Genomic DNA, 24,707 nt, shown 5'->3' with positions numbered 1-24,707 from the left:
AGACTCCCAATGCGTTCTATCATAGCGCGTTGTGAGCGAAACGCATTTAGAGGCAAGTGACATTGATTGGTTCGAAATGTTACTACTTTATCTCTGCCCTGTTGTCGCATCAGTATTTTTCTTTCCAGACTGCAGTGCTCTGACTTCCTATGACACTTTCACTTTGTTGGTGGGACTTGCGCTGTTACAGCTGGGGTCGTATTTTTTTATATCTCTGTCTGTTTCATTATGGCTGTGTGGGCTGTGTATGCAAATAGGTGTATGCGTGTGCGTGTGAGTGTGTGTGTGTGTGTGTGTGTGTGTGTGTGTGTGTGTGTGTGTGTGTGTGTGTGTGTGTGTGTGTGTGTGTGTGTGTGTGTGTGTGTGTGTGTGTGTGTGTGTGTGTGTGTGTGCGTGCGTGTGCGCGTGTGCGAGAATAAGGAGATGATTGGTGGGTCAAACTTACAATGTCAGAGAAGTTGCTCTTTCTTATTGGCTTTCCATCCATACTTTCTTGACTGTATCCGCTTCTTTTTGTCGTAAACTTGGGGGCACCGCATTTCTCAACACCAATTCTTCACTGTGATTGGATGATACGACCATTTGATAAGCAGTCACACGTGAGCCCTGTCGTGAAATGATTCCTGCTGCTGGTTTCTACGTTAGATTGATAAATGTGTCCCCCCGTGTCCCATATAGGCCTAGGTTAGGTACCCTCATGCAGTAATCCTGGTCTCTATGCCTCCCCCTGGTCAGCTGGGGCGTCTGATGGAGGGGAAAGGAACTGGTTGGAATAACGTGTTACTTCTAGCCGCTAAGTCCAAAGGGGGAAACTTGGTGAAAAATGAATAAATGAGGCCCAGCGAGAATGAGTGTTCCATACAATGGAGAGTGAACATTTCACCATACAATGGAGAGTGAACTTTTCACCATACAATGGAGAGTGAACATTTCACCATACAATGGAGAGTGAACATTTCACCATACAATGGAGAGTGAACATTTCACCATACAATGGAGAGTGAACATTTCACCATACAATGGAGAGTGAACGTTTCACCATACAATGGAGAGTGAACATTTCACCATACAATGGAGGAGAGTGAACATTTCACCATACAATGGAGAGTGAACGTTTCACCATACAATGGAGAGTGAACATTTCACCATACAATGGAGAGTGAACATTTCACCATACAATGGAGAGTGAACGTTTCACCATACAATGGAGAGTGAACATTTCACCATACAATGGAGGAGAGTGAACATTTCACCATACAATGGAGAGTGAACGTTTCACCATACAATGGAGAGTGAACATTTCACCATACAATGGAGAGTGAACGTTTCACCATACAATGGAGAGTGAACGTTTCACCATACAATGGAGAGTGAACATTTCACCATACAATGGAGAGTGAACATTTCACCATACAATGGAGGAGAGTGAACATTTCACCATACAATGGAGAGTGAACATTTCACCATACAATGGAGAGTGAACATTTCACCATACAATGGAGAGTGAACATTTCACCATACAATGGAGAGTGAACATTTCACCATACAATGGAGAGTGAACATTTCACCATACAATGGAGAGTGAAAGTTTCACCATACAATGGAGAGTGAACATTTCACCATACAATGGAGAGTGAACATTTCACCATACAATGGAGATTGAACGTTTCACCATACAATGGCAGTGAACGTTTCACCATATAATGGCAGTGAACGTTTTAACGTACAATGAGAGTGAGCCAACAGGGGATTGGGTGGAGGAGCTGGCAGGCACAAATGTTTATGTTGCTGCTCAATTGTTATATTAAAAATGCACCCTGGAATTTTAAGATTGCTTGTTTAACGGCACTGTGTTTGCACTTGTATATTATGCTGGAGGGAATGAGAAATAGGCAGGGAGGAGGGAGAGAAATGTGGGGATGTGGAGAGTGAGACAATAAAGGTAGGGAGGAATGATGAAGAGATAGACAGGGAGAGAGGGAGAGACAGGCTCTCCTGACGGTTGATATGTACAGATAGCAACAAGCTTTTGGAAGAAGGTGTGAGTTACGAAACAGAAACGTGTGTGAAAGTATGACAGAATATGAGATTGAATATATGGACAGATGTTTTCTTTATCTGCCTTTCATTTCTTGAACTGTTATCTGCAATGCTACCAATGGCGAATTTCAACAAACCTTGTTTTTATATTGGATATTCTACAAATGTTTCACTCTCTTCTATAATGAGATTGGTACCTGTACTATTGTTCATCAGTGGTCACTAATGAATTGAATTGGACTGACCTGATAGAGTGTAGAGAAGGAGAGGGAGAGAGATGAATATCCAAAGAGAGATTGACAGGCAGAGTTTGTGTGTACGTGCATGCGTGCGTGCATGCGTGCGTGCGTGCGTGTGTGCGTGCGTGCGTGCGTGCGTGCGTGCGTGCGTGCGTGCATGACAGACGGACGGACCGACGGACGGCAATTGTTTCATTATTGATGCAACAATAATGTAACTTTAACAAAAGATACCAGTGCCATGGTTAACTGTGGTTAACATGGTTAACTGTGTAAGATTACCAATCTCAAACTATTTTAAGTCTCTGGAAATAGATATATACTGCCTGACAATTTTGTTGAAAGCAGTCAGTAGTGTTTTTCCCCCCGCATGCACACACGCACGCATGTGCGTGCAGTACTGTATGCAAATATACTGAAAAGGAACAAACACACACAGAAGCCCACCCAAATATTATTTTTGGAGTGGCGGAGAATAAGCCATCCCTTCAGAAATTGAATTCATTCATTGATCCATTCAGTCACTGTGGGGTGCCTCAAAATCTCAAAACAAAACATTAATTCTCACTGTCCTGAAATGACACCCGCCATGCAGCCTCCGACAGGCCAGCAGCCCTGCAGCTCTCTTCAGTGTAACATTCCCCTGTGTGAAGCAAAAGGACAGCGCCATGGGACCATGGAAATACTGTACTGTACATCATCATAATGGGATGACTATATGGTCGTTGCCATGGTGCAGCCTTGCTCTAACATGGAGGAGATTAGAGAGGCAAATGCCAAGACCATACTTCACTATGCTGCTTCATAATAATCATCTGTATCTAGAGAAGCATTACGCATTCCCTCATATCTCTCTCTCTCTCTCTCTCTCTCTCTCTCTCTCTCTCTCTCTCTCTCTCTCTCTCTCTCTCCACCCCAGTCCCTCTCTCTTCTCCTCCCTCCCATGCACCGTCCGTCCTCTGTATTATATTTTACATTCTCTTATACTGTAGCTGTTTCTCTCTTTCCCTCTCATTATACATTTTCCTATCTCAGTTTCTCTCTCTCTCTCTCTCTCTCTCTCTCTCTCTCTCTCTCTCTCTCTCTCTCTCTCTCTCTGTCTCTGTCTCTCTCTCTCCACCCCAGTCCCTCTCTCTTCTCCTCCCTCCCACCGTCCGTCCCTCCATGTGCCTGGGGACTATGGGCCCCTGCTGAGTGCGTTAACCTACATGCACACCTGTGTCCCCACAGACGGCCCCTCACCCACCCTCATCTGTCTAGCTCCAAGCTCTGTGTGTGTGTGTGTGTGTGTGTGTGTGTGTGTGTGTGTGTGTGTGTGTGTGTGTGTGTGTGTGTGTGTGTGTGTGTGTGTTATGTGTGTGCGTGTGCGTGTGTGTGGTGGTGTTTGTGCGCGCGTGCATGCGCACGTGCTTGGGTGCCTGCGTGTGTGCGTGCGCCTGCGTGTGTGCGTGCGTGCATGCGTAATCTGCGTATATAAATGTCATATTAGAGAGTACACAAGCTTCATCATTTTTTAGTTATTTGGCTCAAGACAAACCAAACCAATCACGTGGTCATTGATCTGAACCTTTGAATGGAGTACTTCTTTAACATTATTATTATTATTATTATTGCCTCATGCGTCGTTGTTTTGGTTCAGATGGAATTGTAGCGAGATGGAGTTATTTATTTGAGAAGAGCTGACATGTTATTGTTATTATTCAAAGTTAAATATAAGACCATTATTGGTAAATAAGCCGTCACGGTGTGGAACTCCGTGAAATGAATGCCATCAAGGACAGGACAACTGGCTCTGTTGAAGAAAAACGTAACATCTTGTATATGTAGGCTATAGCCATTAACCATTATGGGTTTTATAGAGATGCCAAAGGTTAAGCAAATAATACATTTAATTCAAACAACGGCTCACCTTTAAAAGTATACCTGTGCTTGGTGCTGTCGTGAATTTCCTGGATGTTTTATTGCGTCAAACCAACGTGCAGAAGAGGAAAGAGGCAAAGTCTGAACATGGATCAACTTCAGAATCTCTGTATTTATTCACAGACGAAAAAGTTGCTACAAATTTAAGACAGCATGGCAAAAAGTCAACATGCGGCCTACCAGATATGAGGACATACAATATATCTTTTGAAATGGCTAAATTGTCTAAACACTGGAGTGGGAGGAAGCCCAATCTGAATCCGATAATTTCACACTCAAGGAGTGTATGGGGGAAAATTCATAAAGAGTATAAAATCTTACATTATAAACAACCATACTCATCACTCTGGAATAATCCTAAAATACCTATTGGAAGGAAAGAGATATATTGGAAAAAATTGCAAGCAGCAGGACTTAATACTATCGGTGATCTATTTGAAAATGGAGCTTTTATAACTTACTCAGATTTAAAAGAGACATTTGACCTTGGAAATGATGGTACATTCTGGAAATATTTACAAATGAGACACTGTCTGGGCAGTACTCTTGATACTGTTGCAAATTCACTAGTTGAATATCTAAAATTACCACATGAAGCTCATACTGCATCTGTTTTTTACAAAATGTCAAAAGAACTGCTGGGAGGTACATGTGACAGTCTCAAATTGATTTGGCAGAATGATTTGGGGGTTGACATTGAAAATGAGCATTGGAGAAGAATTATAGCAAATGTAGGAAGTGGAATTAGAGAAGCAAGAGGGACATTTATTCAGTATAAGATTATTCATAGATATTATTTTACACCAACTAGACTACTTAAAATGGGAATCGCGGTGTTGGAAATGCAAAGAAGAAATTGGCACATATATGCATATGATTTGGGACTGTCGCATAGTATACCCTTTCTGGTGTAGGGTACTGGAATTCCTTGAGAAATGGGTGGGATTGACATTGCCCAGAGATCCGCGGCTCTGTCTATTAGGGGACAGAACTGCTGTCCCTGGCATATCTAAAAAATATTTCACTATTATAAAGGTTGGACTTGTTACCGCTGCCAGAATACTGTTGCGTCATTGGAAGGTCCCCAGAACACCTGGGCTTAAAGAATGGAATGAAGAAATGATCAAAATAACATCATATGAATATATGTTGGGCAGGGTAGATGCAGAAAGCAAAATGAAAGAGACATGGGATGAGTTATGGATGTATATGAACCTTAAATGATTTCCTTGTTGTAATTTTTTTTTCTTTTTCTTTTAACTGTTATGTTTCTTGGACTGGCTATCTGTAAGGTATGTTGTAATGTTTGTAATGCTGCTTTGTACTGAACCTAGATTTTGTACGATTTTGAAAAACAATACAATTTTGAATTATAAAAAAAAAACATGCAATTGACTGCAAAAAACTGTGTCCCCTCGTCCAATCTGAGACACCGTGCAAACCAGTCCCATTGTCAAGAATTTCTCTAATTTAAATACGGCTAGTCTGCAGTTCGTCCCTCCCTTTTCCGGAGGTAGGTCCGGTCTGGTTCTTCCAATCAGAACACAGCATGGGAGGCTTGGGAGCCATTTCGGGCGGACAGGGGGGGGAACGACTTCAGCTTTCCAGCAGCATTTAAATTGTACTCTTCAACCCAAATTACAAGAAAATAAAACCAAAAGTACATTTCTAACCTAGTAAAACAAAGTTACAATAAAACATAGTTAAAATACAAATAGAAATAAGTAAAGGAAACAGTTTTATACTATAGAGTATATAGAGCAGTTCAACTTACAGACAAGTAGCGTTATAATAAAATATATAATATATAATAAAATGTCATATGTGGCTCTAATGATGAAACTTAGCCTACTAGACTCCATGCTCCACAGCTCGTTCCACGTGATTCTTCTCCTCTCCACACCATCCCACTTCATCCAGCGGCCTTGCTGGGCCTGGGAGACTGCCTTGGCACACTTGGCTGCTTCCTCCTGGTGGCGCACCTCCTCCACCACCATGTGCCGCCGTTCGGTTGGAGTAGCCTTTTGCCATGTGGGTGTTGATGCTTCCAAACCAAGGCACCCTCTGACGTGTTGTTGTCGTCATGTCATTCATGTATGCCCTGATTGGAGGAAGACGCAGCCCATTGCCATGGTAAACACCAGTGGAGAGATGGTGCAGCCCGCCATTATGCCTACTTTGAGGTGCTGCCAGGCAGTTGTACTGGCCTGTGCTGTAACGCAGAACTGGAGGTCCTGGAATTAGGCTTTGACCAGCCTTGTGATGCCCTCTGGGACTTGAAAGAAGTTGAATGCTGTCCACAAAATCTCATGAGGCACTGACCCGAAGGCATTGGCAAGATCTAAGAAAACCACAACTTTCTTCTCCTTCTTGGCTATGACATTTGTCTGTTCCAAGCATCCTGAGAATCCACTAATCCCCGCCTTCTGCACTGAGGTGTCGACAAAGTTGTTCTTCTGCAGGAATACTGAGAGCCTCTGGGCCACGACACTGAAGAAGAGCTTTCCTTCCACATTCAGCATTCTTCTCTTTGGGAATCAGGATCCCTCCTGCCCGTCGCCATGCCTTTGGTATGATTCCTTTTTCCCATGCCACTTTCATTAGCTTCCAGAGGTACTTCAAGACACCCGGGCAGTTCTTATAGAGCCTATATGGAATGCCGTTGGCCCCAGGGGCTGACACTGTTCTTGCCCACTTTACTGTGCTCTCAACTTCGCTTCATGTCGGGGGCCTTGTTTCCAGCTGGTGCTCAGGTGGATGGATTGGTGGCATGTCATCTGAAATGCTGGCTGGCACATGCCTCTGATTGTCGGAGTAGGTCTTCCTCAGGTGTTCCTCTAGTTCCCGTATGGGTACTTTGAGGGTCACATTTTTCTCCTTGACAAAGAGGTCTTTGACAAACTTGTAGGGATCTCTGTAGAAGGCAGTCCTCGTTCGCTTTTTCTTCTTGTGTTGCTTTCTCAAGCTTTCTGCTCTTCGGAGTGTTGCAAGACGCTGCTTTATGTCGCCCTGTAGTGCCTCAAGTCCTTTCCTTTTCACTTTCACTGTTTTCTCAGGCACCTTCTTTCTTTCACAAGTCTCTCAATCTCTTGTTGTCTCCTGGACTTGAGATGGGCTGATGGTTCCTTCTGGGTTCCTTCATCTCGGCCAAAAGAACTACACATGTGATGCATTCGTGGGGAAATGATGGACTTATCCACTAGGATTCGAGTTTTCACTCTAAATCTCTGTCCAGCTTTCTTTCCACGCACCCTTTCAGACCTTCTAGAAGATGGATGAGGTCTGTGTTGGTGTTTCCCCACTCCCTTTTCTGGCAGGATTTAGGCCACAAGATTTGAGGCTTCCGTCCATTCATCTTCCTCTCTACTGCTGTCTGTGGCTGGATGGGCTCTGGACTCATGTCCATTGGTGGATCTGTGCTTGGTTGAGCTTCGTCTGGGGTTCTGATACCCTGTGGACTGTGGTGAATAACCTGCCGCTGGGCTTCAGTCGACTGATTTGCCCTACCTCTGAGGAAGTAGTGGTCAATGCGAGGCCCCTCGCTAAGCTCTCTCAGGCACTTTTTCCTGCCCTGGTGGATCTTGAGACCCTTCTCTGATGTTATCTTTTCCAGCCACAGACGCAGCTTTGTAGCTTGTGTCCTGCCAGTGCTGTCACTCCATCAACTACCGTGCTGATCATTTTATTCGTTGTCGTTTCCATTCCAGGGTCTCGTTACCGTGTGGTCCGCCGATGAGTCATCTTCTGCCCCCGCTCTCGCAGACTCTAGGGGTGTTTTTCCTTTTGAACTTTTCGTAGCCATATTTGGGTGGGACCTGTGTAGTAAAAGGCTCCTGCCAACACGGGTAGCTAACCCATGCCAACCCCGATGGAGTCTGTTCCCTCCTGTCAGCTGTCTCTTCAGGCCATCACCAGGTCTTTCCCAGGTTGTCAGCTGCCCTTTCGCAGCGGTCACTGGTTTTGACACCAGACATCAGGATTCTTAATAGGACTGGTTGTTAAAGATGAAGAAATGAAAGAATCCGCACACCAATTGAATGCCACAGACGAATAACAGTCTAAGTCCACACTATTGATCCATAATGTATAAATGATAGATAAGGGTTCAGGACAACGAGGCCTTTTCGTGGAGGGGTCAGAATGAAATTTGGACTTAGACTGTTTTTCGTCTGTGGTACGATTTAATGCTCCCAAAATATAATTTACACCATTCAGTAAATGGTATTTTGGGAGCATTAATTGGTGTGTGGATTCTTTCATTTCTTCATTGTGACTTTATTTTGATCCAGCACCCAGCCTATAGGTATAGATGTGCGTGTCCTTTTTGACTGTTCAGCCTCCCCTACTACTGGTTGTTAAAGATCCCTAAATATTCAGCACAACAATTGCATGGATTGGAGATGACCTCTTGGGTGGGGTGGAATTGTCAATGATCCTGTGGTGTCACCAGTACGACACATCTTCAGTTGTGTGCCCCGACTTCATTGGATGTTTCGGCCACTTATCACAAGACACCCTCTGCCGAGGTTGGCCCACCACAGGCTGATCAGACCTGGGTGAGTCACATGGTGGCACTACGTGGTCATCTGGAAGCCCATGTTAAGTCCCTACGTTTCAGCCACAGCCAGTGACTGCTCCGTTCTGCCGTGTTAAAGTTAAAGCTAAATTTACAACAGTAAAACTTACAATAGGTATTTTAACAGCTGCAGTTTGTGACCTTTTCCCAACTTTAAAGATAACTCTTGCTTTGGCCATCACGTTCTGTAAATGTTGAAACGTGCCCAACTGTTTTGGAGAGCTTATCTCTGCAACCAGTCTACAGGCTGCCCTGTAGCACAATTGACATGCAAATAGTTAGCTGGTCACTTAAAATGATCTCAAAGGAAACGTTCTCCTGCACTCTAAAGTTAAGGTCAGATGGACTTGTAAGTATGATATATTTGGCAGGTATAAACTGTCTAAATAATAAAGAAAATCGAATGTGTTGTTGGTTAGATCCCTGATTGACAGTGTGTGTTACCTCTTCAAATAGCTGCAGCGTGTTTGCTTGCAACTAAGTTCTGCCTGAAAATGATGATAATCATTTGCAGTGCTTTAATCAAAATACACGGTTGACTGGAAAATGTTGTTTACATTTACACCCACATTCACACACCGATGGCAGAGGAAACTATCCAAGGCAGTGACAGAGTACCTGATAATCGAGAGCATTTAGGGTTAAGTGTCTTGCTCGAGGACACTGCAACATGCATCCAGGAGCAGCCAGGGATCAAACTATAGAAACTCTCCAATTCCAAGACGGCCACCATACCTCCTTAGGCCCTGCTACCACCACATTGATTGATTGAGCTGATATAGACACACACGCATGCACGCATGCACAGTCGCCCACACACGCACACACACACACACACACACACACACACACACACGTGGGGGGGGCAGCAGTATCTTAATGATAGGAGACAGAGATAATGTCTTGTTAGTGTTTCGCTAATGAAAGCCAGTCTTCCTGAAGGCCTGGTTCTATTCAGTCGGGTTCTGTAATTACATCACCTTGACACAATCCAATCAGCAGTTTGGTGATGTGTCTGTCTGTCCGTCCGTCCGTCCATCCGTCCGTCCGCCCATCTGTCTGCTCTACCGCAAATACTTGTTGTATACTTTGTATTGTATACTTGGGGCTTCCATTGATTTCCAACAACTACAGTCATTATGAGAGTACTCATTGCTATAGAGTGTTTGTTCAGTAACAGGGGTCTTCCTGTCCCTCCAGCTCTTTAGTAAACAGAAAATATATTTTCAGGTCGATACCATTTTTATCCCATCAGGAGCTTACTACATTCACGATAACATTGAAGCTGATAAATGGGTACTCTTCTCTTGATTGGCTGAAATTGGCAACCCACCTGAAATATTTATTTTCTATTAAAGAGCTGGAGAGTCATGCATGCCCTGTCACTATTGTAGCAATGATCACTAACACAATATCTAGCAATAACCTTTTAACAAAACATCACTTACCCTATCTTTGACTATTACCCAATTCTACACACACACACACACACACACACACACACACACACACACACACACACACACACACACACACACACACACACACACACACACACACACACACACACACACACACACACACACGCCCACACACACACACACACACACACACACACACACACACACACACACACACACACACACACACACCTTCACCAGCAGAATATCTGTCGTTGGCGATACACGTGGTTTGGAGGGCTTTGTTCTTTTTCTTCTTTTCTGAGAGAGCAATTACAGAACAAAACCATCTGTTTCACCGAGACTTGTTTCTGTCAGACATTTCACAGTTTATTAAAATTTAATTATTGCGCCTTTGGTCTGTTTCCCAGCCCCCCCCCCCCCCCTGACTCGCTGACTCATTCTACCAAGTGGCGGAAATGTGTCTCTCCCTGCAATTTCTAATTGAGACTAGATTGTATTCATTTGTGGCTACGTCTCTTAACATCCCCTCTCATTTTCCATTGCATCGTGTGCATTGTATTTTGCACTTGTGTGTGTGTGTGTGTGTGTGTGTGTGTGTGTGTATGTGTGTGTGTGTGTGTGTGTGTGTGTGTGTGTGTGTGTGTGTGTGTGTGTGTGTGTGTGTGTGTGTGTGTGTGTGTGTGCATATGCGTGTGCGTGTGCCTGTGTGTGGTGAAGTCAGGGCGACTGTGGCTCAAGAGGTAGAGCAGGTCGTCCAATGATCCATGGGTCGGCGGTTCGAATCCCGGCTCCTCCTGTCTACATGTCGAAGTGTCCTTGGGCAAGACACTGAACCCCAAATTGCTCCCGATGTGCTGGTTGGTACCTTGCAAGGCTTCCGCCGCAATCGGTGTATGAATGTGTGTGTGAATGGGTGAATGTAATGCACAATCTATGTAAAGCGCCTTGGATAAAGGTGCTATATAAATTCACCATTTACCAAGTCCTCATTTATCCATTTGTAACTCAGATAGTGCGGGTCAATGACGTTACATTTTTACTTTGTACAGTGCATGAATACTCAATGTCATGGCTGAATCTGACACTGGCCCTTGTGTAATGTGGCTTAGTGAATAGCGATGGAGGTCAGTGTATGTACATAGTGTTTCATGCTTCAAAATCACCTGCCCTCTCTGGCCTTCCCTGTTGTTTTTCTCACACACTCATTTACTTGTTATCGATCCACACTCAGCTCGCTTGTTTAATGCCACAGTGCCATGCCCTGAGGCTTAGCCATGATGACACATGCCTGTGGCACGCACATACACACATGCACACATGCATGCACACACACACACACGCACGCACGCACGCACGCACGCACGCACGCACGCACGCACGCACGCACGCACGCACGCACGCACGCACGCACGCACGCACGCACGCACGCACACACACACACACACACACACACACACACACACACACACACACACAATCCATCCAATCGCCACCTAATTCAATCTGGTCTCTAAATACATTGGATAGACAGCAGATAAGCATTCTTGCAGTATGGTATATGGGAGGGGAATATTATTATGGTCCCTGCAGGCTGCAGGGAGAGGGGAGATATCTTTCCATCACCCGGCTGATGGCTGCTTAGAGTGTATATCTAAGTGTCTTATACAAAACGGAAGTGCAGGGTTACAGTCTTGAACAGTTTCAGTTCCTTTGTATTTAATAATTGTGTAAGGCAATAGTCTACCTTGATAGACCACTGTATGTGGGTGCTCCCCAGCAGCACAGTGTGTTTTTGTGTGTATGTTGTACCAATCAATTTATAGTTTGATAGCCAATGAGTTACTGACCTTTTGCAACTCACCCTGACAGAGTATTCGTATCTGACTTTCAATCTTCCTTGAATTACTTGGCAAATGAGGTCTGCTGTGTAAAGTGATGAATTACAGTGATGGCTATAGTGACGTATCATCTTGATGGCCCATGACAACCCTGATGTTTGTCCTTTGACACAGCATTTGAGAGAACAAGTGGGCCAAGTGGGCCAAAGAGACCCAAATAATAATAATAATAATAATAATAATAATAATAATAATAATAATAATAATAATAATAATAATAATAATAATAATAATAATAATAATAATAATAATAATAATAATAACTAGAACTGCACTCTGTCGAGTGCCTACTTGCTTGTTGCACACAATAAAATGGCCATAAAATGTCATAAATGGCCTACTGTCAAATCTCAGCTTCTCTTTGAAAGAACGATTGAAATATTGAATTATTAGGTTTTGCTATTTGCTACGTACCTACTTTTTGGGTATAACTGGTATAGCTAGCTCTCAATGATGACTAACTCTCAATGATGACGTAATAAAGATGTGGATTAAAGGTCCCAATGCCAGAGTGTAATTGGTTTTCGATGGTGACATAATGACGATATGTTTTAGTGTCGGGAGGATTAGAGGTAATGTTCCTATGTACTGTATATGTATATGTAATTTGTAAGTTGATTAGCGGTATACTGTGGTTACTTTTGATGCGTATGCACCGTCCCAGCATATGACGTCAGGGTATAACTGATATAGCTAGCTCAGTAGTAGTCAGTAGTCATTACGTCATTTGCTGGGACGGTGCATACGCACTCCTGGGTGAAACTAGTACTTGTTTGCTCTGCTTGCGCAAGTAATAATTGTAATGCCGACAGGGTTCATAAGCTATGCCTGTTCAAAGTTAGCATTTTCAATTGACTGCTATAGCGCCACCCTTGGCCAATGGTCGTGGGCTTTGAGTCTTCACTTGGCATAGCCTTCTATACATATTGCCAAGTTTCGCGAAAACCGACTGCACGGTTCCGCCAGAACTGCTATTTTTTTACCTGAAGAATATGGAGAAGAAAAAAACAGACAAATGCAATGAATAAGGGACCAAGAAGTCCCTTCGAGCTTGGTCCTTTAATAATGAATAAATAAATATGATTGTGAGATAATAAATAATAATTAATACATTTGTTCAGGTACAAAATGTATGTTTTGCTTTCCTCTGTAAGACAGTGGCCAGCGCAGTGTTCAGAGAAGACTGCACTTAACAGATGACCATTCAAGTGTAAATATCACATTACAAAGCTTCCTCTGTGAAATGATTAATCATTTTTGGGAGATCGAAAATTCGCTAACCAAGCAAAAAAAATCAGACGCAGTTTCAACACACAACACATGCAGTAGATTTTCATTCTCCCATTGAGTGTATGTATATAAGCTACTGTACTCGTTGGCATGAATTAGACATTATAACTAAATATATTTTTCAGTCTTTGTTTTCTCTTGAAAGTGCGTGGCAGGGGAAATGCTGGAGGAAGTCCAGGTGTGTGTGTGTGTGTGTGTGTGTGTGTGTGTGTGTGTGTGTGTGTGTGTGTGTGTGTGTGTGTGTGTGTGTGTGTGTGTGTGTGTGTGTGTGTGTGTGTGTGTGTGTGTGTGTGTGTGTGTGTGTGTGTGTGTGTGTGTGTGTGCGTGCGTGCGTGCGTGCGTGCGTGCGTGCGTGCGTGCGTGCGTGCGTGCGTGCGTGCGTGCGTGCGTGCGTGCGTGCGTGCGTGCGTGCGTGCGTGCGTGCGTGCGTGCGTGCGTGCGTGCGTGCGTGCGTGCGTGCGTACAGTAACGGCTCTAGAGGTTTCCTTGACAACTCCATCTGGCTCTTTGAAAAATGCCCTGCAGTGTTGTCAAATTGATTTGAATCAAAAAACACAATTATTTGCTGAGTCACATAATGAACTCATTCATTCCCAGTCAGCGCCATGTAGGAGCCGTCCACTCGGCAGCTCTCAAAAACTGGCTACTCCCCCATCGTTGTGACCTCCTCGCTGGAACATCTGTCCTCGGCGGGCATTAACTGACTGCCACTATATTTAGCCCAGTCGTCCAGCTTTATATAGGTCAAGAATTCCAGCTTCATTCTCCACGGCTACGGGCTACGCTTGTGGGCCTTAGCGCCGTTCACTCAACTCACTTTGGTGGGCTGTACTGGTAGCTTCTTGGCAATTATGTTTGTCAAACCACTCCTATTTGTAGGGAGCTGGATGCTACATTCTGCTATGTAGATGATATTCAAGGGTCTTAGAATGAGAGCATCCATAGTAGCCTACTGTACAGTATGTGCTCCCATTCGTAGTGCATCAACATGCCAAGCAACCAGCATGGAGTACAGGACTAGGGCCACAGAGCCCAATGATCGTGTAATGCTCAGGCGTTTTTCTACAGTTTTCTACTTTCTTCATGAAAGATTATTTTGTCAGGTGCCAGAGTTATTGGCAATGCATCATACAATCTGACCATAAACATACATCAGATAATGCAGTCTGCCACCGCATGTAGGCATAACTTTGGTCAATAACTTATAAGAAGGCTGATATGTAATCGTCTTAAGAATGTGTTACGAGAAGAAACACAAGTAGGAACAGCTAGAGGTAGCCTACATTATGTTTATTTACTTTTGAGTGGTGATAGCCACTCCTATAGACAGCTATGTGTCCCTACTGTATGTATGCGTGTCCCTGTATGTACGTACGTACAGTGTATGTATGTACGTGTCCATCCGAGTACGGAAATAGCGTTTGTTGACAACAAAGTGTCACTGTTGCGCAGTCTAACAAACACACACACACACACACACACACGCGCACACACACACACACACACACACACACACACACACACACACACACACACACACACACACACACACACACACACGCACACACACGCACGCACGCACGCACGCACGCACGCACGCACGCACGCACACACGCACACGCACGCACACACACTGTAATGGGAATTTTAGAATGCTAACTACAGTGCCAAGTATGCATTATTGTGTATTAAGCCACAGATACACATGCACACACTCATGTGGGAGCCATTGAACACTGGAACCAACAGCCCAATGGAGATTGCTGGAAGACACATTAACCAAATAGACGTGTGGGTCAACTGAAAACAGAGAGAAAGGACAGAACTATTTATCTTCAGGGTGAGATCTGCATAAAATCGAATCTAGTGAGCTTACGTAAATCAAATAGTTCCTGTCTCTTCAATGTGTTTCATGTGATATGTTTGATACCTATCTGTATCTAAACACTGCACCACGTGACATGAGGAAAAAATTCCATGTGTGGAGTAATTCTTTTTATTTCCATGAAGTGAATTTCCTGAGTGATGACAATTCCATTTAGCAAATTCCACGTGATGATATATATAAAAAATGAAATAGTAATAGATAGCTGTATCAACATGTACAGTACTTGCTTTAATGTTTATTAATTTGTCATTCTATAAATCTCCTGTGGCATATAAATTAATATTTGATTATTAACTGTGGACTGTAATGGGAATTTTAGAATGCCAACTACAGTGCCAAATATATGCATTATTGTGTATTTATCTTCCTTCCATTAAGTCTCTTTGCTCACCAATGTGCTCAGTCTAATGCAGCTGTCAATCTAACAGCTGACTTGACTCCTCCATGCTGTCAGCAAAGGTATACTTATTTGTGTGTCGCCCTTATGTTTAGCGCAGATCCATATATGGACATTCAGTATACCATCTCTGTTAAGACAAGACTATAAGGACTCTCTGAGAATGGGGTTGGGGAGGCTTGCGCCCGGAGGGGCTGCTGGAACAGGCAACGAGGCCTGTTCCTCACTCTCTGTATATTGTTTCACTGCTGAATCTTCTTAATAAATTCTCAATACTTCACCCTGAAGAACTTTGTCATTCCTTCATCTTTGGAAGATTATTTAATCTACAACAACACACACACACACACGCACACACATGGCTGAGGGAAGTAGGGGTGCTGGGGGGGCTGTAGCACCCCCTCCCCCCAGGCACAGCCCCCCCTCGAACAGGAGGGGAAGAAAAATAAATATGCTAATAAATATGCTGTATCACAGTATTGGCACCTTATCCTGGTTAATTGCCTGTGTCAGTTCGTTCATATAACTTGCGTGTGGAGAGGGAAAGTAAAGGCCACGTTTGCGCGTGAAAATGCGCAAAAATGCGCGTGCATGATGCGCGTGCACACGCATTTTTGCGGCGCGCGCTACGCGCGCGCACCCCCTACTAGACGCTCAGCCCCTGCGAGTGTAAAGTACTTCCCGCGGGCCTGCGCACACACAGGCCAGGGAGGAGGGCTTGTACAGTATGTATTATTATTTTGATTCCAACAGTAAAACACCATCAAAAAGCAAATAGTTCTTGGCCATGTCTCACTCTGTTTTTGTAGCTTCCTCCCAACCTGCCTTAAGGGCTTAAAGCCGTGGTTCTTTGCTGTACTTTAAAGGCATCCGAAAGCCAGAGAAATAAAGATGCTTTGTCCAAGTGTCATTGATGAACTTTCCTCACAAACTTTATTTTTTATGAGAGTCTGAAAAAATGCAGTACTACAGTTTGACTGTGGTGATTAAACAATCGTGTTCCAGATCTCCCTGCCTAGTTTTCACTAACTTGATCGTTGCTTGTCATGAAAATCAGCTTTAAAATGGTATAATCGCTTGTCGTAGTGTTGAAAAATATTCCAAAGTGGCGATCACAACAACAGAGCGGAGAAGGAACGAGCGTGCTGCACGGCACCGCTGCCATTGCAATACATTGGGCCTCAATTTCCCAACCCTTTGCATGCCAGTGCGACGGATGATTTTGCGATGACGTCATAACGCGTCACCTATCCCTGTATGTCTTAAAACGTATTAAAAATGAAACAATGAAAACATAACTTGTGTAACTCGTTATTGGGAGGGAAGCTATTCTACAGTCAATTAACTTGTGTAAATCGTGTTAGGGAGGAAAAGTGTTAACAGTTTCAAGAGCTGACACATAAATGACCAAACATAAACCCTTTCTTTGGTGCGAAGTTTGTGGGCGGTCGAGTCTGAAATGGTAGTATAAGAAACCAGAGTTAAGGTATTATCCGGCAGACTGATAATGACCATCTGGAAGAGTGCCCACACTCTTGACATTGTGGTTTCTTAAGACTATTCTCTGCCTAAACCCTAGGTACAATTTGGAAACATATTGGACACAGGATTTGTCAGGTTAAAGCAGACTTTTTTGTATTGGATTATGGGGGACTGCTTAAATTGAAGAAGTGAATCAGGGCCCCACCACTTATTGCTGTGCCAATGGGAACAGCTGCAGATTGTCACTATGACTCAGGACTTAATTGATTGGCTGAAATCATATATCTGGACAGCCAGTTACAGTTAAATGCCTATTTATTTAGTGATTGAGAGGGGTTTTAATTCTCTCTCGTCTTTTCTTTACCTGCTTGATTGAGTGTTGGTAATTTTATCCCTGTCGCAAATTTGATTAAGGTAGGGCTTAAAGTGGCCACGTATAGGAGTCTATTGCAAGGCAGATGTCCCTGTACCAATGGGCAGAATTGAAGGAATAGATGGAATTTGACACCGGTGGTACATACAATCATGTCTACCTCTCATGAATGCTCATCATAAAGCTTGGTTTGCCAAGTAAAAAAATATTCTCTTGGTTGTGTATTAATTCTATAGCTGCAGTCAGAGATTACTATGCCAGCAAAATGTTGGCACAACCTGGCACAATAGATTATAAAGGCTGAAACTTAAAATCACAGTCTTGCATGCTTTTCACGCATATAAGAAATAAACATTATTTTCATGTTTGCACTGTAATCTTTGTAAATTCTATAATTGTAACTATCTCCACCAGGCCAAAGGGACAGAGATTGTTTTCACGTCCGTCCTTCTGTCTGACAGACGTTTTGCTATACTCTAGATACAGATTGGGTCCAACACACACAGAAATTGCCATGCACATTGCACAGTATATCTCACAACACAGAAAAGGTATGGTGATACTATGGTGCTAATACTGAATGTACAGTATGCAGTACAGCAGCATCAAGCCATTTACACTCTGAGAGGGAATTTCATTTTATAGACATACGTTATAGACTCTTGCACTCAACGGTTGCCGTACAGTGATGCACATGACTCATATGCATTGTAGCTCACACTGAGACGACATGGTTTGTTTGTATTAATGCCAAGTCATGCCACATCACCCTCCCCCGCGTCATGTTTGTTTGTAAACCATAGAAAGGCTGCACTCAAAGTGAGCATTGCCCCAAGCACAAAGCTCTTCCCTGATATCTAATTGTTTTCTGAGCCGTGCCAAATACACCACTGGCGTTTTAAGCACATTATATTTGTCACTTTTGACAAAGCCGCCTGATTAAGTTGCATCATAAAAAAGGGTTGTGGGACCGTTTAGATAAATTCAAGGAGGGTTGCAGGCTCACGGGCAAAGAGGCAATCTACAGACGGGTTTCCATGCCAACTCTGACAGGCGGGGAGAGCCGGGTGACGGCGGAAAGAGATATGGAGGAAGTGGGGTGTGTGTGAGAGAGGAGTGCGTGAGAGATATGGGAAGGAAGTAGGGAGGGTGGGCAGTTGGCATGAGGGAAAGAGAGAGAGAGAGAGAGAGAGAGAGAGCATGACAGTGCTCAGAGAGATATAATAGAGATGATTAGTTGAAAAGCGACAGAAGGACAGAGGAATGAGAGAGGGGTGTAAAGGAAGGAGCGAGGAGAAATAGTAGGCCTAGAAGAAACTTGGAGACTGCAGATAATGAAAGAGAGTAAAAGAGAGGAGGAAACAAAGATAGTTGAAACAGAAGACAGAACCGAAGTTGAAAAATGGTGACATTAAGGGTGAAAATGGTGATGAGGAAAAAGGAGCAGAGTTGAGTGAAAGGAAGACGAAGAGAACAAGGATGGGGTTGCAAAGGAGCAGAAACGGCAGATAATGGGGCAGTTGGGCCTCTTCTTTTTTCTCACGATCTGCATTAATCAGAGCCTCTCAAGGTTAATTTGCGGTCAATCGCTGGCCACGGTGACAGATTGCAGCTCGCGTGGCAGAGCAGGATATTTGCCAGGGAAGTTAACTTCTCTGCCTCCGCGACGTGATGTGACATGACTTTTTATTGAAACAAATATCACAAACCTGCCTGCAGCTAGCGTGTTAATTGTCCACACCGCGTGCGGGCAGAGCAGCACTGTGGACAGGAGGTTCTGGTAACGTGTGCCCTTCTGGAGGAGAACTCTTACCCGAAGACTTGAACCGACGCCAAGCTGATGCTACAACACCTGTTAGCAAAATCTCTCTCTCTCCCCAGTCTCTTTCTCATTCCATCTCTCAAAGGACATAAATCAATTAGCTTAAGGAGATTTTCGCCAGGCCCTCCCTCTGTTTGCTCAAGTGGAGAGTTTCATTATCGGATGGAAGCCGGAACAATCTTAAGAGTAGTGCATATGACAGTAGCCACTGTCACATACAGTAGGCTACACCCAGAGGTTTCACCATGTGAGGGCTTAAAGCCAACAAATGAGACGCATGTTAATCTCCTTTCCCTGTACTATATGAGAGGTGCAGCAGAGACCCTGATGTCGACTCTCGCTGTTTGCTCAATGTCAGGGTGACTTTCTCTCACCGTGCTGCTGTGAGAGAGAGAGAGAGAGAGAGAGAGAGAGAGGGAGAGGGAGAGGGAGAGGGACACGGGCAAGGTAAGGGAGGGCAAGAAGGAATGAAGGACAGGACAAAGAGAAAGAAAATAACTGAAATGAAGAGAGAGTGACAGGGATAACATATAGGGATGAGGCGTGAGGGGAAAGAGAAAGATGAGGAGAGGCGTGAACACTGAGACAGGTATCTGGCAGGGGATGTTGATTCAATTGATCAGCCAACGGATGTCATTTGCTCTACTCTGGGGACCACTGTAAGACATTAGCGTTCCCAGCTCCACTAACTTAAGATCCCCACATCCCACAGCATCCTTCCTCTCCTGGAGCCAACTCTCCAGTCCCTCTCATCTCTCTCTTTCTTCCCAGCTCTCTTTCTCCATCCTTCTCATCCCCATGGGGCATCATCCAGCTTTCTCTTCCTCTCGTACCCGACGAAGACAAATGGGCCTCGAAAGCGTCCTCTTCTCCTCTGTCACCATCTCTACCTTCTCTAGCTCTCCCCGTCCACTCCCAGGGGAGTCATCCTTCTCTTTCTCTTGCCATTGGACTGTTTTTGACTAATCTCTCTCTCTCTCTCACCCCCCCCCCCCCCCCCCCCCCACCCCCCCGGCTTTCTGTCTCTGTCTCTCTCACTCTCTGGACCGTTGCCTGTGATGTGACATCCCATAATTCCTGGCGGGTGGAGTGGGACAGAGCGAGTGCTATTAGGGATGGGTCTGTCTAGGGTCTCTCAACGAGAGATACGACTTTGCTGTCTTGATGTGGTCATTACTCTTATTTTTTTGTTTTTTTGCAATATATGTCTTAGTGTCAATACTATAGATCTTCCATCAGCTCCCTAATCATGCCACCATGGCTGGTGAAACTGGAATGGGGGCCTTTGTATGATATAAAAGAAAAATGCCCTCCCTGTCTGTCAACCTACATGCACTGGATTATTTGATGGACATGTTAAGTAGCCATACATGACGTTCCCTCTCTGAAGGACATATTGCCACTTTCTGACTCTTTGACTGGCTTCACTGAAACTGTTGAGGTTTTTTCTCTTTCCGAATCGTGAAGCCACAGAAAAGAAGCTTACAATATTAGATCAGTGAGTTAAATGTCTGTGCGTCATCATGTTTTCCTGTGAAGCACTGAACCTACCCTAGCCTAGCCCCTTAGATAGCACATTATGTAGACTTAGATAGTATTTTAAACAGACTTATAGCTTGTTACGTAGACAGCTCTAGAATTGCACTTTATGTAGTCATAGCACTTTATAGTACACATGTATAATATATTATATAGTATAGTATGTATAGTTTACATAGATACTCCACTGTTACGTTCTTAGTCTACGCATGATTCATGATAACTACTTTTTATATATGTGATGTATGCCATGCTTTTGTTATTGCTTAATGTAAGTCGCTCTGGATTAAGAGCGTCTGCTAAATGCCTAAATTGTAAATTGTAAATTGTAACAGCTCCACAGAGCTTGAACTTGACATCTCTGCTGGAAGGCATATTTATTGGAAGCAATGAGTGTGTGTATCTGACCCATCACCACTCTAGAAAAATAAGATTATACTGTATTGTGGTGTCTCGCTGAGGGACCGCGTGCCAGGTAGTCACCTCCCCGAAGAGAGAGAGACACGGGGAGACAGAGTGCAGTGCTCCAGGCTGGGACACATCATAGACAGGCGGTACCTACCGGTCCACCTTCTCAATCAGCGTGATATGGCAACACCTGCGCAGCCTGGCCATGGACAAATACCTCTGTCTCTCCTCAGTCGGTGTCAGGCTCTCTTTGGGGAAGAATTGTGTTCGGGCGGCAGAAAGCATGAATGGCTGTGTGGTTGATGAAGCTTTGCCCGTTAAAGGCTAAAGGAAGGTTCAAAGGAAATTGGGGCATGGATCCCCTTTCCCCCTTACTAACCAGTAACCAGTACTATGAAAGAGTGATGAAGTGAGATTTTTACATGTTTTCCGGAGGACAGAAGGTTGACTAATACTTAACTGCTACAGAAGATTGTTAAGTTGACTGATAACTATTACTTATCTGCTACAGAAGACCTTTCAGTTGACTATTACTTACCTGCTACCGAAGAATTCTACTTTTATTATTACCTACCTGCTACCGAAGAACTTTATGTTGATGATTACTCACCTGAGCCCCCCTTGGAAACTGGTTCCTGTGTCTTGGTTTGGTTCAGTCGCCACAGTATGCTGAAACAAAATGTTGTTGTGAGTGAGGTCCTTTTTTCTCTGCACCTTTGTATAGATACTGTATGTCTCTGCTTGAGTAATATCTCAAGTCATTCTGATACTAACTTCTGTGATTTGTCAAATTTTATTTGAACCAATTACAGTAGTGTGGGTGGAATGATTAAAATCACAAAATAAAATAGTGAAACAAATAAAATAGTGAAATCTGAAGACAGTTTGATTTTGTGTGGATAACTACAGTATTATGTTTTTGACACTTTGACACAACTCACTGGCTGGCATTAAAGCTGTGATTACTGGACAATCTCTGACCTCTCTCCTACCCCAACCACTGCTGTCATGTGGGATTATGTGGGAAGAAAACAGAATGTTCTTGCACTACTCAGACTTTCTATCATCAAACACCATTACAATTTCAGCAGTCTTTGGTGCCATGCCAGAAAGAGACTGAGAAAATCACTTTATGTTTTGAAGTTTGGTGAGTCGAGTGAGTGAAGTGAGGGAAAGGACAATGTCCACTTAGTAATGAGCGGACCTAGACGGAGAGAAAACCCTAGACTTTTAGATAGAGGCTCCTCTCTTTTCTCCATCTTTGTTTTTATCCCCGCTAGCGTCAGTCCTTCTGTCCGTCCATCTGTCTAGCACTTTGGTACTTTGGTACAAGAACATCTCTAAAACTGCAGATTTGATGAAATTCGATGTGCACCTTCATGCTCCCTGGTCCTGGATGATGAATCTCGACCGATTTAGATGATCCAGTAGCCTTTCCTTTCGTGCCACCCTTAGGACAGACATTTTAATAGTTTTCTGTTTAAAGATAATTTGTAAGTGTTAAAATGATGGTACTGTATTTTATTGCAAGCATATTTCAAGCTTTTGCTGGTGTTTGCAATGTTAATCCTTGTACTGTGAATATACAGTACAATACTAGAGGTTTGGACCGTTACAGGGTCCTAACACCTACGTTGCACCTCTGTTCCGACTGATATGCCCATATGTGTATGTCATTCCTTTCCCTTTAATGCCCATATATGTAGATCCCTGGTGTGTCATAGTGTCGGAGTTATGAGTCATAGTGACAGGCTCCCCTGCCCTTGCAGGTTAAATGCCACCCCCCTTTTTTTTTAATCTCTTAAAAAAGTGCTACGATGCGCGTGTCCGGGGCCAACACATGTTATGACGTCATATGCTGGCACAAAGCTGACCGTGCAGGTATGTTTTCCGTCATGCCACGAAGCATATGTCCCATGACGTGATGAAGATATGTACCAATGTCCCTTAAAATGTACGTGATATGATGTCATACGGACATACGGAAGCTGACTGTGCCGGTATGCTTTCCGTGAACCGTGATGAAGATTATATGTACCAACGCCGGGGTATAATTGGTTGACGATGGTGACGTAATGATGATATGTTTCAGTGTCAGGGACATACGCATCAAACCACCCGAGTAACCACATTATACCACCAACCACTCAGAAACTACATATACATACTGTCACGGGGCAGCCCGTGCCCTATAGACTAAAGAGGAACAAACCGGCATACACTACTACACAGCTGCTTCCATTTAACAGCAAGCCGGCTTGGAGGACTGTGTGACTGGACATTAGTGTTGCATGTTGTTCTTATTTTATTATTTGTACAAACATGAATTATAAAAGGACACAAAGAGGGTGCATGGGTTTTAACATTTCTGTTGATTGGGTATTGTGTTTAATGATTGTGTGGCACCTGGCTCTCCTGCAGTACTGGTGATCCCCTTGATTGAGTGGGGGAAGGTACCAAGTGCTATAGAGCAGGAGGGGTGTCTGTCTTATGTGTCAAGAGCTCTTGTGTTATATGTTAATGAATGGGTGCCTGAAATGTATTTGGAATAGGTTTAGTAAAACCGTATATAATTGTGTAAATCAACTCGTGGGCCATAGTTTGCCTTATTTGAGTTAAGTGGTTACCAATTAGTTCTGTGTCTTGGTATGGTCTCACCCAGTATAAAAGGGAGGCTGCAGGATGCCGAGGTTCAGTAGGGGCTTGGGCAACAAGCAGGTAACACCCAGGGAGAGCTGCTAGGGGTCCCTTTTTGGCCTCATACAGTTTCTTAAGTTCTGTGTTTTTGTTTCCTAATTTGCTTTCAAGCTAAGTTCCATCTGTCTTTTTCGTGAGTTTAGTCTTCAGTGTTTTTTTGTCTGTTAGGCCTTCCACTGTAAATACGGCTGCATCGGGGAAGAATAAAACACTCAATGGTATTGCTGGATTCTGTCACTTTTTGGAGCCTTGGCCACTCGGCCAACTTTACACATACATATTGACATATACACATATATAGACATATGAGCATATGACGTGATGAATATATGTACCAATGCCAGGGTATAATTGGTTATCAATGGTGACTTAACGATGACGTGTTTCAGTGTGATTTCGAAAAGGTTATAATGAATTACCATATTTGTCTTCAACAGATGTTAAAAGTATTTCGTACTGATAGCAGTAAGGAGCATGAGACTAGCTGGCCATTACCACCGAGACCAAGATACCACTAACCAACTCAGAAATTACATAGACATAGACATAGACATAGGCAAGCTGGAAGGTACGTAGCCAATAGCTGAATCTAATAATTCAATATGTGAGGCTAAGATTTGAAAGTTTGTAGGGGTCTACAGCACTTGCACGCTCTGCTTGCGCACTGCAGTTCTAGTTGCTTTTATGCATTTCTAATCTGCAATGGATAAAACA

General features: G+C 43.7%; 1 protein-coding gene across 4 annotated transcripts in view; it reads left to right on the top strand.

Annotated features, from left to right (window-relative positions):
• The window catches only part of inpp4b (inositol polyphosphate-4-phosphatase type II B), a gene marked incomplete at its 3' end in the record, with an annotated part of 210,789 nt that overhangs the window by 77,684 nt on the left and 108,398 nt on the right, over positions 1-24,707 (top strand). Inside the window, exons 1-2 of one of the 4 annotated variants that reach the window (XM_079499421.1) lie at positions 23,914-24,211; positions 24,431-24,561. The exons of 2 other annotated variants lie outside the window; for them this stretch is intronic. Of the gene's footprint in view, positions 1-23,913; positions 24,212-24,430; positions 24,562-24,707 lie in introns of those variants that run through there. One more of the 4 variants, XM_079499420.1, reaches the window with a different exon arrangement.

Source organism: Electrona antarctica (genome assembly GCF_951216825.1).
Source record: "Electrona antarctica genome assembly, chromosome: 4".
Classification (NCBI taxonomy): Eukaryota; Metazoa; Chordata; class Actinopteri; order Myctophiformes; family Myctophidae; genus Electrona; species Electrona antarctica.
The sequence above is the reverse complement of the archived record's forward strand: the minus strand, read 5'-3'. Positions and strand labels throughout refer to the sequence as shown.